This window comes from Rhinopithecus bieti, unplaced genomic scaffold, assembly GCF_001698545.2.
Source record: "Rhinopithecus bieti isolate Rb0 unplaced genomic scaffold, ASM169854v2 scaffold_34818, whole genome shotgun sequence".
In the NCBI taxonomy this organism is placed as follows: Eukaryota; Metazoa; Chordata; class Mammalia; order Primates; family Cercopithecidae; genus Rhinopithecus; species Rhinopithecus bieti.
The window spans coordinates 2,002,274-2,015,898 of NW_016815484.1; the positions used below are offsets into that span (position 1 = coordinate 2,002,274).

At 39.8% G+C, this 13,625-nt stretch overlaps 1 protein-coding gene across 1 annotated transcript in view; it reads right to left on the bottom strand.

Annotated features, from left to right (window-relative positions):
- The window catches only part of FYB1 (FYN binding protein 1), a 167,621-nt gene extending 156,151 nt beyond the window's left edge, over positions 1 to 11,470 (bottom strand). Inside the window, exon 1 of the mRNA XM_017853230.1 lies at positions 11,373 to 11,470. The gene's annotated coding sequence lies outside the window, so the exon portion shown is untranslated. The remainder of the gene's footprint in view (positions 1 to 11,372) is intronic.
- Between the last annotated feature and the right edge of the window lie 2,155 nt (positions 11,471 to 13,625).

The window sequence follows — 13,625 nt, forward strand, 5'->3', positions numbered from 1 at the left end:
AAAATACCTAGGAATCCAACTTACAAGGGATGTAAAGGACCTCTTCAAGGAGAACTACAAACCACTGCTCAGTGAAATAAAAGAGGACACAAACAAATGGAAGAACATACCATGCTCATGGATAGGAAGAATCAATATTGTGAAAATGGCCATACTGCCCAAGATAATTTATAGATTCAATGCCATCCCCATCAAGCTACCAATGAGTTTCTTCACAGAATTGGAAAAAACTGCTTTAAAGTTCATATGGAACCAAAAAAGACCCCCCATTGCCAAGACAATCCTAAGTCAAAAGAACAAAGCTGGAAGTATCATGCTACCTGACTTCAAACTATACTACAAGGCTACAGTAACCAACAGAACGGAACAGAGTCCTCAGAAATAATACCACACATCTACAGCCATCTGATCTTTGACAAACCCACCTCCTTTCTTATTTAGCAGGTATTGGGTGCAGCCCAAGAATTTCTATTAAGTTCCCAGGTGATATTGATGTGCTGGTTGGGAGCACACTTTGAGAACCACCATCTTAATAGGTTGGATTAGGGGTGAAGTGTGGTAATGGAGATCTGGAAGTAACTAGATTAATTCTTCCAGTGTCTCATCAACCCTGATGCTGAAACATTTCCTCTCCTTTGTCGATTTACTCAATACCATTAATCAGAGTTGAAGGCAGAAAAGAGAAATGAAAGATATGAAGCTAGCTGGGTGTGGTGGCTCACACCTGTAATCTCAGCACTTTGGGAGGCCGAGGTAGGCAGATCACCTGAGGTCAGGAGTTTAAGACCAGAATGGCCAACATAGTGAAACTCCATTTCTACTAAAAATACAAAAATTATGTGGGTGTGGTGGTGCATGTCTGTGATCCCAGCTACTTGGGAGGCTGAGGCAGGAGAATCATTTGAACCCAGGAGGCAGAGGTTGCAGTGAGCTGAGATCGTGCCACTGCATTCCAGCCTGGGTGACAGAGCAAGACCCTGTGTCAAAAGCAAAACAAAACAAAACAAAACAAAAGCAGAAGATATGAAGCTAAAAGAAAATGCAGGAAAAGAGATAGAGGAGAGGGATCAACTTCTGGTCAGTAAATGAAAGCTTGTGGCTCTCTCACTGACTTAGCACATGTCAGTGATAGATTAAATATAAAATGAAAAACTTTTTAAAGACATCTTCTTAAGAAGATAAAGCTTTCTATTTTAGAAAGAGAGCAGAAGCACAAGGCAATGAGTGAGACTGGAAGACTGAAGAGGCGGCTGTTGGTTCAGGGTATGGAAGGGTTTGTTAATCTAGCTTTTATAGCATAGGGTCCCTCTGTGAAACCAAGGGCAGTAAGAGACATGTTTTTCCCTCCTCAGCAACATGAAAGGGGACTAAGTGGTATGTTGCTGAGATTGTGTTGGTATAAACCGGTGATTCTCAACTGGGGGGTTGAGGATTTTGACCCCTCACACCACCAAGGGCCATTCTATCACATCTGAAAATGCTTTGAGTTGTCACATGGGAAGGTGCAGAGGTGCTACTGCTATCTAGATGGTAGAGACCAGAGATGCTACTAAACATCTAACAATGAACAAAAGTGCTGAAGTCCAACTATATCTAGCTGGTAGAGACCAGAGATGCTGCTAATAATTCTCCAGTGCACAAAAGTACAGAAAACCCAGTTCCAGAACAAGAAACCCTGGACTAAGTACAGCACAGCACCAGGAGCTAGGCCAGGAGACCCGTTGACTTAGTAACGGGTATGCGAAATGTCCAGAATTACTGTGTGCCTGAATCATCCAGATGTTCATATAGATCTGGCTCTGGACTGGAGGCCTCAGGAAGAAGCAGTACAGATAAGTACAGCATGAGAGAATGTGGAGTGAAGGCAGGTAGAAAGAAAACTAACCAACCAATCAACAACACCTCCTTGAAATTTGTCTACAACATGAAATTCCGTAACACAGGAAGAAAACTATTAATGAGAAAGAGAACTCAACAAAATCAACCATGAAATATAGGGTTATATCAATTAAATTAAACAATAGAACAATCTGAAAAGGACTCTAAGAATTTAGGATCCATCAAGAAATAATAGAATACTATCCAAAACAGAATATAAGAATATTTAAAACAAAAACAGGCACATATTAGGCAGGAATGTGGGAGATAAGAGAAACAATTCCAAACATTGGAAATACAAACTTTATCATTAAAACAACAACTCAAGAAATAGGATAAAATCTGCATTGGACACTGCAGATAGGGTGAGCAACTTTCCTGGTCTGTCTGGAACTCAAAGGTTTCTAGGACATGCGACAGTGCTAAAATTGGGAAAGTGCTGGACACACTGGGACAGTTGGTGACCCTCAACACATAGGAAAAAAAAAGTAGTGAGTGGAAAGATGAAGCTGATAAACGGATTTAAGGTTCATCAAAGAGAGACATAGAGATAAAAAGTTTGGAAGAGCAATTAAAATCATGGAGGATAGGTGATCAGAGACTAACTTTAATAGGAACTTTAGACAAAAAGCATAGGAAGGAGGAAATGATAGAGTAATGGTTTTTGAAAAGAAATGGCGAGAATTTTAAAGAATTGAAGAAAGCCATTAGGCTTTAGATCAGAGGTTGACACCTACAGCTTGTTGGGTAAATCCAGCCTGACATCCATTTTTATAAATAAAATTTTATTGGCGCACAGCCACACCCATTTATGTGTACATTGTCTACGGCTGCTTTCATGTTACGATAGTAGAGTTCAATATCTGTGACAGATATCATAGGGCCTGCAAAGCCTAAAACATTTACTACTGGGCTCTTTAGAGAAAATATTTTTAGCCTCCTGTTTTAAACTGATACTATGAGTACCAAGCGGGAAAAGTAAAAATAAATTCACATCTCTATGAAGCATAGTAAAAGCTCAGAACATAAATAAATATTTTAAAGGGGTTGACGATGTCAAATACAAGGAATGACAATTGGATTTGAAAGCACACTTCCACTGGCAACAAAAGAAGTAAGAAGCCAATCAAGTTAAGCCTGTAAAGTGGTGAGGTAAAATAATTATATATTTAGAATATTTATAGTCAGCTCAACTATTATTTAAGAGTGATGTCAAAATGAAGTTCTCAGTCATTTGAAGACCTATACTGTATACACAGTAGTATATAATATCTCTGTTCTTCCAAATTGATGATGTTCTTTGACATGACCCTGAATGCATGGGGATTATACATCCTTATAAATTCTGCCCTGTTTAACTGAAATATGTCCATATGACTTACTCTGGCCAATTAAGTGTAAGTGACAGTAATGTTCATTTCCTCCAAGCAGAAGTTTTAAGAACCAGAAATAGGGTTGAAGGATTGTATTCAATGGACAATTAGCCTGTATTAAGATCCTGGTTGTGTTTGGGTAATAATAGTAGAAGTATTGAATAATCTTAGAGATCGTTAGACAGCAATCACGGGAACAGAAAACCAAACACAGCATGTTCTCACACATGAGTGGGAGTTGAACAATGAGAACACATGGACACAGGGAGGGGAACATCACACACCAGGGCCTCTTGGGGGATGGGGGGCGAGGGGAGGGAACTTAGAGGATGAGTCAATAGTTGCAGCAAACCACCATGGCACACATGTACCTATGTGACAAACCTGCACGTTCTGCACATGTATCTAGGAACTTAAAGTAAAATTAAAAAAAAAAAGAATGTGAGTCGATTAACACACACGCAGACACACACACACAAGAAAGGAATTGTTAGACAGCAGGCAAGAGTTACATGTAACTGTGCAAGAAGATATATGAATCCAGAGCAAAAGAGCATAATTAAGAAACAATGAGGCTGGGCACAGTGGCTCATGCTTGTACTCCCAGCACTTTGGGAGGCCAAGGCAGGTGGATCACTTGAGGTCAGGAGTTAGAGACAAGCCTGGCCAATGTGGGGAAACCCCATTTCTACTAAAATATAAAATTAGCCAACTGTGGTGGTGCGTGCCTGTAATCCCAGCTACTAGGGAGGCTGAAGTAGGAGAACCACTTGAACCCAGGAGGCAGAGGTTGCAGTGAGCTGAGATCGTGCTACTGCACTCCAGTCTAGGCAACAGGGAAAGACTCTGTCTCAACAACAACAACAACAACAAAAAAAAAAAAAAAAAAAAAAAGAAGAAGAAGAAGAAGAAGAAGAAACAATGATAAACATGGAATTTTATGAACTATATTGATCCCTGTAACAGAGTTGGAAGCCTGGAAGCAGAGTCCCACAAAGACGGGAAATGGACATGTGGCAGAGGATGCATTAGCAAGTGATGTGGGAAAAGAACAAGCTAACATAAATAATACTGCAACCACTGGTTATCCATATCAGCTAATAGTAGATGCCCGTCTTGCATCACCAATATAAATGGTATCCTTATGATTAAAGACTTAAACATAAAAATAGAGTCTTAAAAACACGAGCACTTCAAGGAAAATTAGAAAATGACTTCAATATTTAAGGGATAGGGATTAATTTCCTTAAAAGGACATCAAAACAGAAATGATAAAGACTCATTTTAAAATTTGACAACATTAAAATTTAAAACTTCTGTATAAAAAAGAGACACCAAAAGTAAAGTTAAAAAGAAGCCATAGACTGGGAGAACAAAATTTGCAATGCTTGTAATTGATAGGATTAATGCCTAGAATATATAAGAAATTCATCTAAATCAACATGAAAAAAATAATCTGTAAAAAATGAATGAAACACATGAGAGATAATTTACAGAAGAGTTTGCTGGAATGGCCATTAAACTTGTGAAAACATGTTTCATCTCAGTTATAATCAGAAAAATTAAAATTAAACAATAATGAAGTACAATTTTACATGTAACAAATGGTCAAAACTCTATCAATAAATATGACAATGTCAAGTTTTAGGAATGATGTAGAGAAATGGCAACTTTTGTACAAGGCTGGTGGGAGGTAAATCATTACAATGACCTTAAAGAGCAAGTTGCTAATGTTAGATAAACTTGAAGGTTCTCATACCCTCTATGCCAAGGGATGTTCATCTACCACTGTTTGAAATCGAAAATAATGGCAACAAATCAAATGTTGGAGAACAGATGAGTAAATTACAATAGAATTACACAGCAATTCAATAGATTGAATGTGTCCAAAGGGATATTCTTGAAAAAAACCCAATGTAGAGTGAAAGAAGGCAAATAGCAGAAATCATGAAAATAATCTGGGCAAACAATACTATATATTTGGGGATATTATATATTTTATGGATACACACAGATAAGATATAAGCATAAAACCATGGCTGGGAAGGTTATTCTGAAAGGCACTTTTAAAATAGTTGTTTCTCTGCTGTGGGAAGGAGGGACATAGAACTGGAAAAGGGCAGAAAGGGACTTTAATTTTCTCTTCTTTAGTTTTAAAATAGATGCCAGAATGGTAATATACATTAATTGTAGGTGGTGAGTATGTGAACATTTGTTGTATTATATGTTTCATAATATTTTGAAAAGAGAAGGACATGAAAGAAAAGAAAGAGCGGATGGAATGGAGTCCTAGAACTGGGGAAGTGATATTGAAGTTGCCAAATCAAGAACTGGAACCCCATGCCTATTCACTTCAAGAGCAAGGGTGCCACGAGTTTAGTGTATCCTAACACATGCTCTAAGAAGTGGCTCACATCTCCTCCTAGATGCACTGATGTGTTATATGAGCGCAAGATACCAGCTAGAATTTAAGCCTCTTATCCTTGGCTTAAAACTAACTTGTCATAGTACAGGATTTTTTTTTTTTTTAACACAATGGGATAGATCTTGTTGCAGAAGGTAGGTGTCCTCTTTTGCACAAGGGGAGGATATAAGCAGGCCAGGGATGGCGACAGGGGAGTGTGTGGAGTGATATTAGTCTATCACTCAGGACTATGATTAGCCTCCACGGCTTACCTAAGAGAAAAAAAAATCACCTCTCTAATTGAAGGAAGTGGATTGGAACTCCAGCCCTCACAGAGAACCTTCTAACTCAGTTTCCATATTCTCAGATTTCCCTGGAACACCAGTTCTCAGTTGGGTCTTCCATCGTGGCCGAGTAGGTTATTTATTTTCACATCTTAGGACCTGCTCCCCTCAGAAACTCTGTACTTACTCTCTAACTTGGATGTAGTCAAATTTGGGTCACACTTTTGAGGGAGAACAGGAACAAAGCCAATATTTAAGGCCCAAGCCAGGATCAAGGCTATCTGGAGAGGATGCATGTCCCTTCAGATAGCGGAGGCTGCAGTGACCCAAGACTGCGCCTTGCACTCCAGCCTGGGCAACGAGAGCAAAACTGTCTCAAAAATAAATAAATAAATAAAAGAAATGCACATTTCCAGGCCCCATCCCTCACCCTCCAGGTGATTCTCATTATTGCTAAAGTTTGAGAACCACTACCCTAAGTGTAAGCCGTGGGGAGCCTGGACACCATGTGTTGTTCACCCTGCATTCCCATGACTAGCAGAGTGCAGACTTGAAATAGGAGCTCAAATAACCTTTGTTGAATGAATGAGTGACAGTGCGATTCGACCATAGTCCTTTCAGGAGCTCCTAGTGTAGCTTGAAAACTGGATGAAAGGAGCAAAACAGACCAAAAACCCCAAGCACAATTTTTACTTTATTTTTTTCTGACCTAAGTTTTATGCATAAAATACAAAAAAAAAAAAAAAGTACATAAATAAAACATCTATTTCTCCATTTCTTCCAGAAAATTCTACAATTTAAAATGTACCTAAAAATACTTGCCAAGTAAACAAGTGTCATTCTATCGTTTTCATTTTAGACCTGTAAAGGGAGCTGGTCTAAGGCTATAGATTAAGTCAATTTCCACAGGGGCAGATAAAGTAGAAGTCTATTGCCTCTTCTCCCACTTCTAAAATCTAGAATCACACTATGAATAAGGACGTAGGGGAACACCTAAGCCAACTCTGTACCTTTACTGAGCCTCTTGAAAGAGAGCTGAAGAGATAGGGTCACGATGCCACAGGGAGAAATGGGAAGGTTGAGCTGGAACCCAGCATCCCTTGCTAGGTTGGAAGATGAGCCCAGTGTCGTGTGTCTAATGCCCATCAATCTTAATATCTAATGCGTCTTATCTTCATAAAACACCAAGTGCCTTTGTGCTTCATTCCCACACATTTCCAAAGTTTCCTTACCAATAAATTACAGGGAAAGGGGAATAAAAGGTGAATTTCCTTATAACCACTTGTCCCCTTTTGGCTTGATCCCTTCTTGGACAGTTCAGGAAGTCAGGGAGGTAGGAATTTGTCACAGTGGTGACACAGCAGATGAGCTTGGGGTGGGGAAGGGAGTTATGTAGTCATTAAACCCCCCTTTATGGATCCTGGGATGAAGAACCACAAAACCAGGCATTCCTTCAGTTTCTCATCCCAGTGGCCTCTACAATATTTCAATAAAGTGAGCATTCTGAAAGTAGGAAAACTCATAGTGACCATAGCAGAAGCAGCCATGACAGCTGATCCTCAAGCCTCCCAGACACGGTCACCAGCTTGAGGATGGGCCCCGCACACCCCTAAAGGCCAGTCCTGGGCTTTTCTTTGACTACCGGCTTGTCTTCCTAGGTATCTACTTTTTCTGAGATGTAACAAAATGTAGAGGAGCTCAGGCTCTGAGAACAGATAGAATTGTGCTGAAATTCCAGGCCCAACAATATTCAGTAGCTGTGTGGTTGTGAGAAAATTACTTACTCTCTACAAGACTCATTTTATTCAACTAGAAAATCAGGAGAATAGGAATAACTATTTGCAGGAATTGTTAGAGGAATTTAATGAGATAGTGTATGTCAGGGCTTAGCAATGCTAACTGCCAGTATCACTCTCCTCCTGCATTCACTAGGATTTTCTATGCTTACTTTGGAAACTATTTATTTGGGGCTGAAATACAAGAATCCAACATCTATCCAGTGTCTGGCATGTGCCTGTACTGTCACAGGTGCTTTATAATTGCAGTCTTACCCTCCACAACAATGCTGTGGGATAGCTATCATCATCATCATCATCACCATCATCATCACATCATCACCATCATAGGATGAGGAAACAATCCCAAGGCTTAAGTGACTTATGGAAAACAACTAGTAAGCACAACCAATCAACAAGAAGCCGGGGATATGGCCTGTTGACTGTATCTGATCTCTTTCAAGGAGAAAAAAATGGAGTTTTTCCTTTCTTTAATATGCTACATGGCTTTCTGCCACTTGTTGCAGAATGTCAGCAGCAATGTTAGGGAGAAAGGAATTAAGGGGAAGTAACTTAATTTTGAAGTATAACCTTTACATGCTACAAAAATAGGCATGACTGTACAAAGATAGGCATGTATATGCCATAATTGCACTGGGAAATTCACTTACTATGCCATTATATAGTAAGAAACTTAAAGTACGCTGCTTAACAACAAGGTAACTTGTGTTAGAAGTTTTAAATATATGTAGGTTTTCACCTGGTTACTATGCTAATGTTCTGTCAATGCAAAATAATCAGACAAAATATATAAAAAATGCTTGTGATAGTCTTGTCTATATTACTGTAAGGAAAGACAAAGAGACAACTGAAATGTCCAACTCTATGGAACTGATTAAAACACATTGTGGACTACTACACAGTTATTAAAAATGATTTATCATTAAAAATTATATTGTAACTCCCATATTATTAAAGATATTTTAAATAAAATGTGAAGAAATGGTTCATAAAATATAACAACACTTACAAAATTACATTTATAAGATGTGTATTTAAAATGATGACATTCTCGAAGGATCTGTACTAACCTGGTGATTGTCCCTTAGGTGAATAAAATTATAGAACATGCTTATTGTTTTCGCCTTCCTTCCCTTCCTTCCTTCCTTCCTCCCTTCGCTTCCTTCCCTTCTTCGCTTCCTCTCCTTCCTTCCTTCCTTTTCTTCCTCTCTCTCTCTCAGTTCTCTCCTCAGTTCTACTCTCTCGTCTCTCTCTCTCTCTCTCTTTCTGTCTATACAGGGTTGCCCGGGTTGGAGTGTGGTGACATGATCATTCATCACTGCCGCCTTGAACTCCTGAACTCAAATAATCCTCCTGCCTCAGCCTCCCTAGTAGGTGGGACCACAGGCATGCACCACTAGGCCTGGCTGGTTTATTTATTTATTTATTTACTTAATTTTTTATAGAGATGACATCTTGCTTTGTTGCCCAGGCTGGTCTTGAACTCCTCAACTAATCCTCCCACTTTGACCTCCCAAAGAATTGGGATTACAGGCATAAGCCACGGTGCCTGACCATTATCATATCTCTAAGAAGTTTATCTATATTTCCAAGATACTTTTTTGAGAAGTATGTGCTACTTTTTTTTTTTCTTTTTGAGATGGAATTTTGCTCTTGTTGCCCAGGCTAGAGTGCAATGGCACGATCTGGGCCCACTGCAACCTCCATCTCCCAGGTTCAAGCGATTCTCCTGCTTAGCCTCCCAAGTAGCTGGGATTACAGACATGCGCCACTATGACCAGCTAATTTTGTATTTTTAGTAGAGACGGGGTTTCATCATCTTGGTCAGGCAGGTCTCAAACTCCTGACCTCAGGTGATCTGCCTGATTCAGCCTCCCAAAGTGCTGGGATTACAGGTGTGAGCCACCACACCCAGCCATGTTACTTTTATTATAAGAAAACAATAATCTTTAAAAAAATCATTACTCATATATCATACCAAATACATGCTATCCAGTTAAACTTCCCTTTTTCCTGCTGTTATCTTGTTTCACCGAAGAAAATCCAAATAGCACTTTATAAATCACAGCACTCTCGTTTAAGGTCAAGCTGTTTCCTTTTCTTTTCTTTTTTATTTTATTTTATTTATTTATTTTTTGAGACGGAGTCTCGCTCTGTGGTCCAGGCTAGAGCGCAGTGGCGCAGTTTCGGCTCACCGCAAGCTCTACCTCTCGGGTTCACGCCATTCTCCTGCCTCAGCCTCCCAAGTGGCTGGGACTACAGGCGCCCGCCACCACGCCCGGCTAATGTTTTGGATTTTTAGTAGAGGCGGGGTTTCACCGTGTTAGCTAGGATGGTCTCAATCTCCTGACTTCGTGATCCGCCCGCCTCGGCCTCCAAAGTGCTGGCATTACAGGCGTGAGCCACCGCGCCCGGCCAAGGTCAAGCTGCTTTCTAGGAATCCCGGAACTAAAGACCCAATTTGGAAACACAGAGGGATTTATAAGTCTCACTCCCACCTGAGCCAGAGACTGTCTGCTACAGGCGTTGCCGCAGGCAGGGTCATGCGCTAACATTTCCTCCACCCTTTACTCCCCTTCTCAAGACTCAGCGACTTGCACCCTATGGCTCTTCCTTCTTCCTCTCTCCCCCATGGCAAGATTACGCTCTCTCACCTCTACTCTTTCCCTATCCTAACTCGAGGTGCTGCCAGACAATACACAGTAACATGAACACACATCATTGAATGATCCCTTTATTCTCCCTGTTCCAATGTCTGCAATGCACAATCTCCAATTGAGCAAGCACAGGAGTCATCGTCTCAACTCCTATCTTCTCACTGGGGGCTAACAAAAGGAGGGTATCCTCTCCGTAGCGAGAGAAGGGAAAACAAATCTCCAGTCTTCTGGGGGCTGGGGAATAGTAGACAAAGATAGAAAGTTGACTCTCTTCTATATTCTGGGAACATATGAACACCACATATATTTTGGGAGCCCTCCTTTTTTTTTTTTTTTCTAAGAAATAATGGAAAATTATGAAGGAGAATATTACTGCTATAGTTCAGCTATGTTTTGGGTTAAAGTAGCACTGGGAACTCACTCACCATTTTAAGTGTGCTCCAAATAATGACTTCTCATTAATTTTGGGAACACAATCTGTCCTTTAGGTTAAGACCGGGCTTTGTGTCTCTTAATTTAACAAAAAAAAAAAAAGCTTTTCAAACAAAAGAGGTCCGTTTGTAAAATCTACTGTTATCAAAATGGCAATCGCCATCAGCAATATTTCCCAACATTCACCACTGGAGTCCTTTCCTGGGATCCAAACTGCTCACAACAGGAAACTTGACTAAATTATTGGGGCTGGCACCAAGCTATCCTAAGAGGCAAGGACAAAGAATGCATGTTTTCTTTCTGCAAGACAGTGCTCTTCCCCTATTCTGAAGGCTGGAATCAAAAAAAGGGAACTCTTGAAGCCATGTCTCTCAACTGGCATGAACAAGACTCAGCAGCTTCATCAGCACAAGGAACAAGTGGCCAAGCAAAATCCCAAAGGCTCGGAGGACCTGACTGTGAAGCACCCTCAGCCCTGTCTGTTCTATGCAGAGAAGAGTAGCACATTTGCCAGGAGACCAGAGAGAGTTATAAAATCTATTACTTACCATTTTTATTGAAAAGAGTTGATGTGCCTGGCACACAATGACCCCGAAGATGATGCAGCTTTGATAGTGAATGTGCAAGTTAGCTATGCAGAGTGTACTTCCTTTTCTGAGCTGTGTGGTCTGTCCAGCTTTCACACATTGATATGTGAGGCTACATTTGCATGTTATCTCAACCCTCAGCGCATTTGTATAGCTAGTCAGGTTTATCTTGTTATTATTTTTCAATAATACAGGAAGAGGTCTAGGTGTAGCTTTGAAGACTGAAAAATTGACAAAAAATTTTTTAGAAGTAGCTAGATATTAAATTTTGCTATACATTATTAACCTGTTTTATATAACTTCTATATTTTTGGATATGTGTGTGTGTGTGCTTGTGTGTGTGTGTATGTCTCTCCATCTCTCTCTTATCTATGAAGGACTCACACCAAAATGGGAATCGCGTTTGACTTGAGTGGATATATTACTACAAATAATTCTTTTTTTGTACTTTTTGGGGTTTTCAAGTTTTCTATCCTGGGTATATAGCACTTGTGTAAAACATAACTATAATCATTATTAAAAGAACAAAAGTATCATGAAAATTTTAATGAACAACTCCAATTATATTTAAATTCACATTATCAGTATTTAAATGATGGAAATACTCATAAGCTTATCATAGAATGCCATTCATTTTCCTAAAAAAAAAAAGCACAGCACAATCTAGGTTCATGTATTAATTTGGGGGTAATATTTGTCAGTATCAGATGTTAAGGGCATAGTATTTGATCCCAAGTAGATTTTCCAGTCATCCATGTACCTCTCTGAACACATTCTGAGATACAGATTTGGCCCCTTTAATTGGAATATATGGCCTCCTACTAAACTAAGTTCAAGGGTAGAAGGTCATCTTTGTTTTCCATGACAAAGGAAAGGCATGATTCCTTTTTTGGTGGTTGCAAATTTCTAGATCTCGTTTTAAGTATTAGAGTGCTTATTTAGTGTAAGGTCACCATATTTCTATACATGATGCTAACCAAACACTAATTAATCCTATATCCATACAAAATCCTTTTTCAAAAAAGATGTTACCTGTTATTTATTCCTTAAAATATAAATGTTTTCAAAATTAAGATATAATTAGAAATATAGATTCACAGGACAGGCAAAAAACCAGGGCAAGGGTTGAGTTCCAGAAGTAGAAACTGATATTGTCCTGAAAACTTTACATATTTTAAAGAGGGGTGTGAGGCATGGTCAGAATCTGGTGGATGGTCAGGAATCTGAAATTGCACAGTATGTTACACATGATAAATGCTTAATGAATGAATAGAGGAGGAAGATGAAAGCAAGAGTAAGGTATGGGAGCCAGGCATACTTTTAAGTATAACACATTTTCCAGAATGCTTTGAAACAGAGACAGTCTTTACCTTCACTAGAAAGCCTCTTATCTACTACTGTCTGTTAGAATGGAGACCATCAAAGTGCAGATACAGCTTTGTAAAGATAAATCACTGTAAAGCCTTTACCCTCTCTTTACAGAGGGTAAAGAGAATCACTCTAAAGCAGTGGTTCTCAGCCTGGCTGCACGTTAAAATCACCTGGGATGTTTTAAGTCTCAGCTCCCAGGCTTCACTCCAGGTTATCATATGAAAATCTAGGGTTGAAACTCAGGCATCAGTATATTTCACAGCTCACCACGTGATTCCAAGTTATGTGCATGTTTGAGAGTCTTTGACCTAAAAGAAGGAGCAGGTGACTCATACTACCAAGATAGTGAACAGATCACCAGGCCAGCCTTGTGGGTAGAAATAATCGTGACACTCTGACACCGTTTACTACTAAGTTAATCAGCATGTTTTCCCCGTGTACTGCATAAGAATTCCTTAATCAGACCGGGCGCGGTGGCTCAAGCCTGTAATCCCAGCACTTTGGGAGGCCGAGACGGGTGGATCACGAGGTCAGGAGATCAAGATCATCCCGGCTAACATGGTGAAAACCCGTCTCTGCTAAAAAGTACAAAAAACTAGCCGGGCGAGGTGGCGGGCGCCTGTAGTTCCAGCTACTCCGGAGGCTGAGGCAGGAGAATGGTGTGAACCTGGGAGGCGGAGCTTGCAGTGAGTTGAGATTGTGCTACTGCACTCCAACTTGGGCGACAGAGCGAGACTCTGTCTCAAAAAAAAAAAAAAAAAAAAAGAATTACTTAATCTTTGTCATTCTACAATTTGCTCTCTATACCAGTAAGCTGGACACAAATTACATGATAAACAGGAA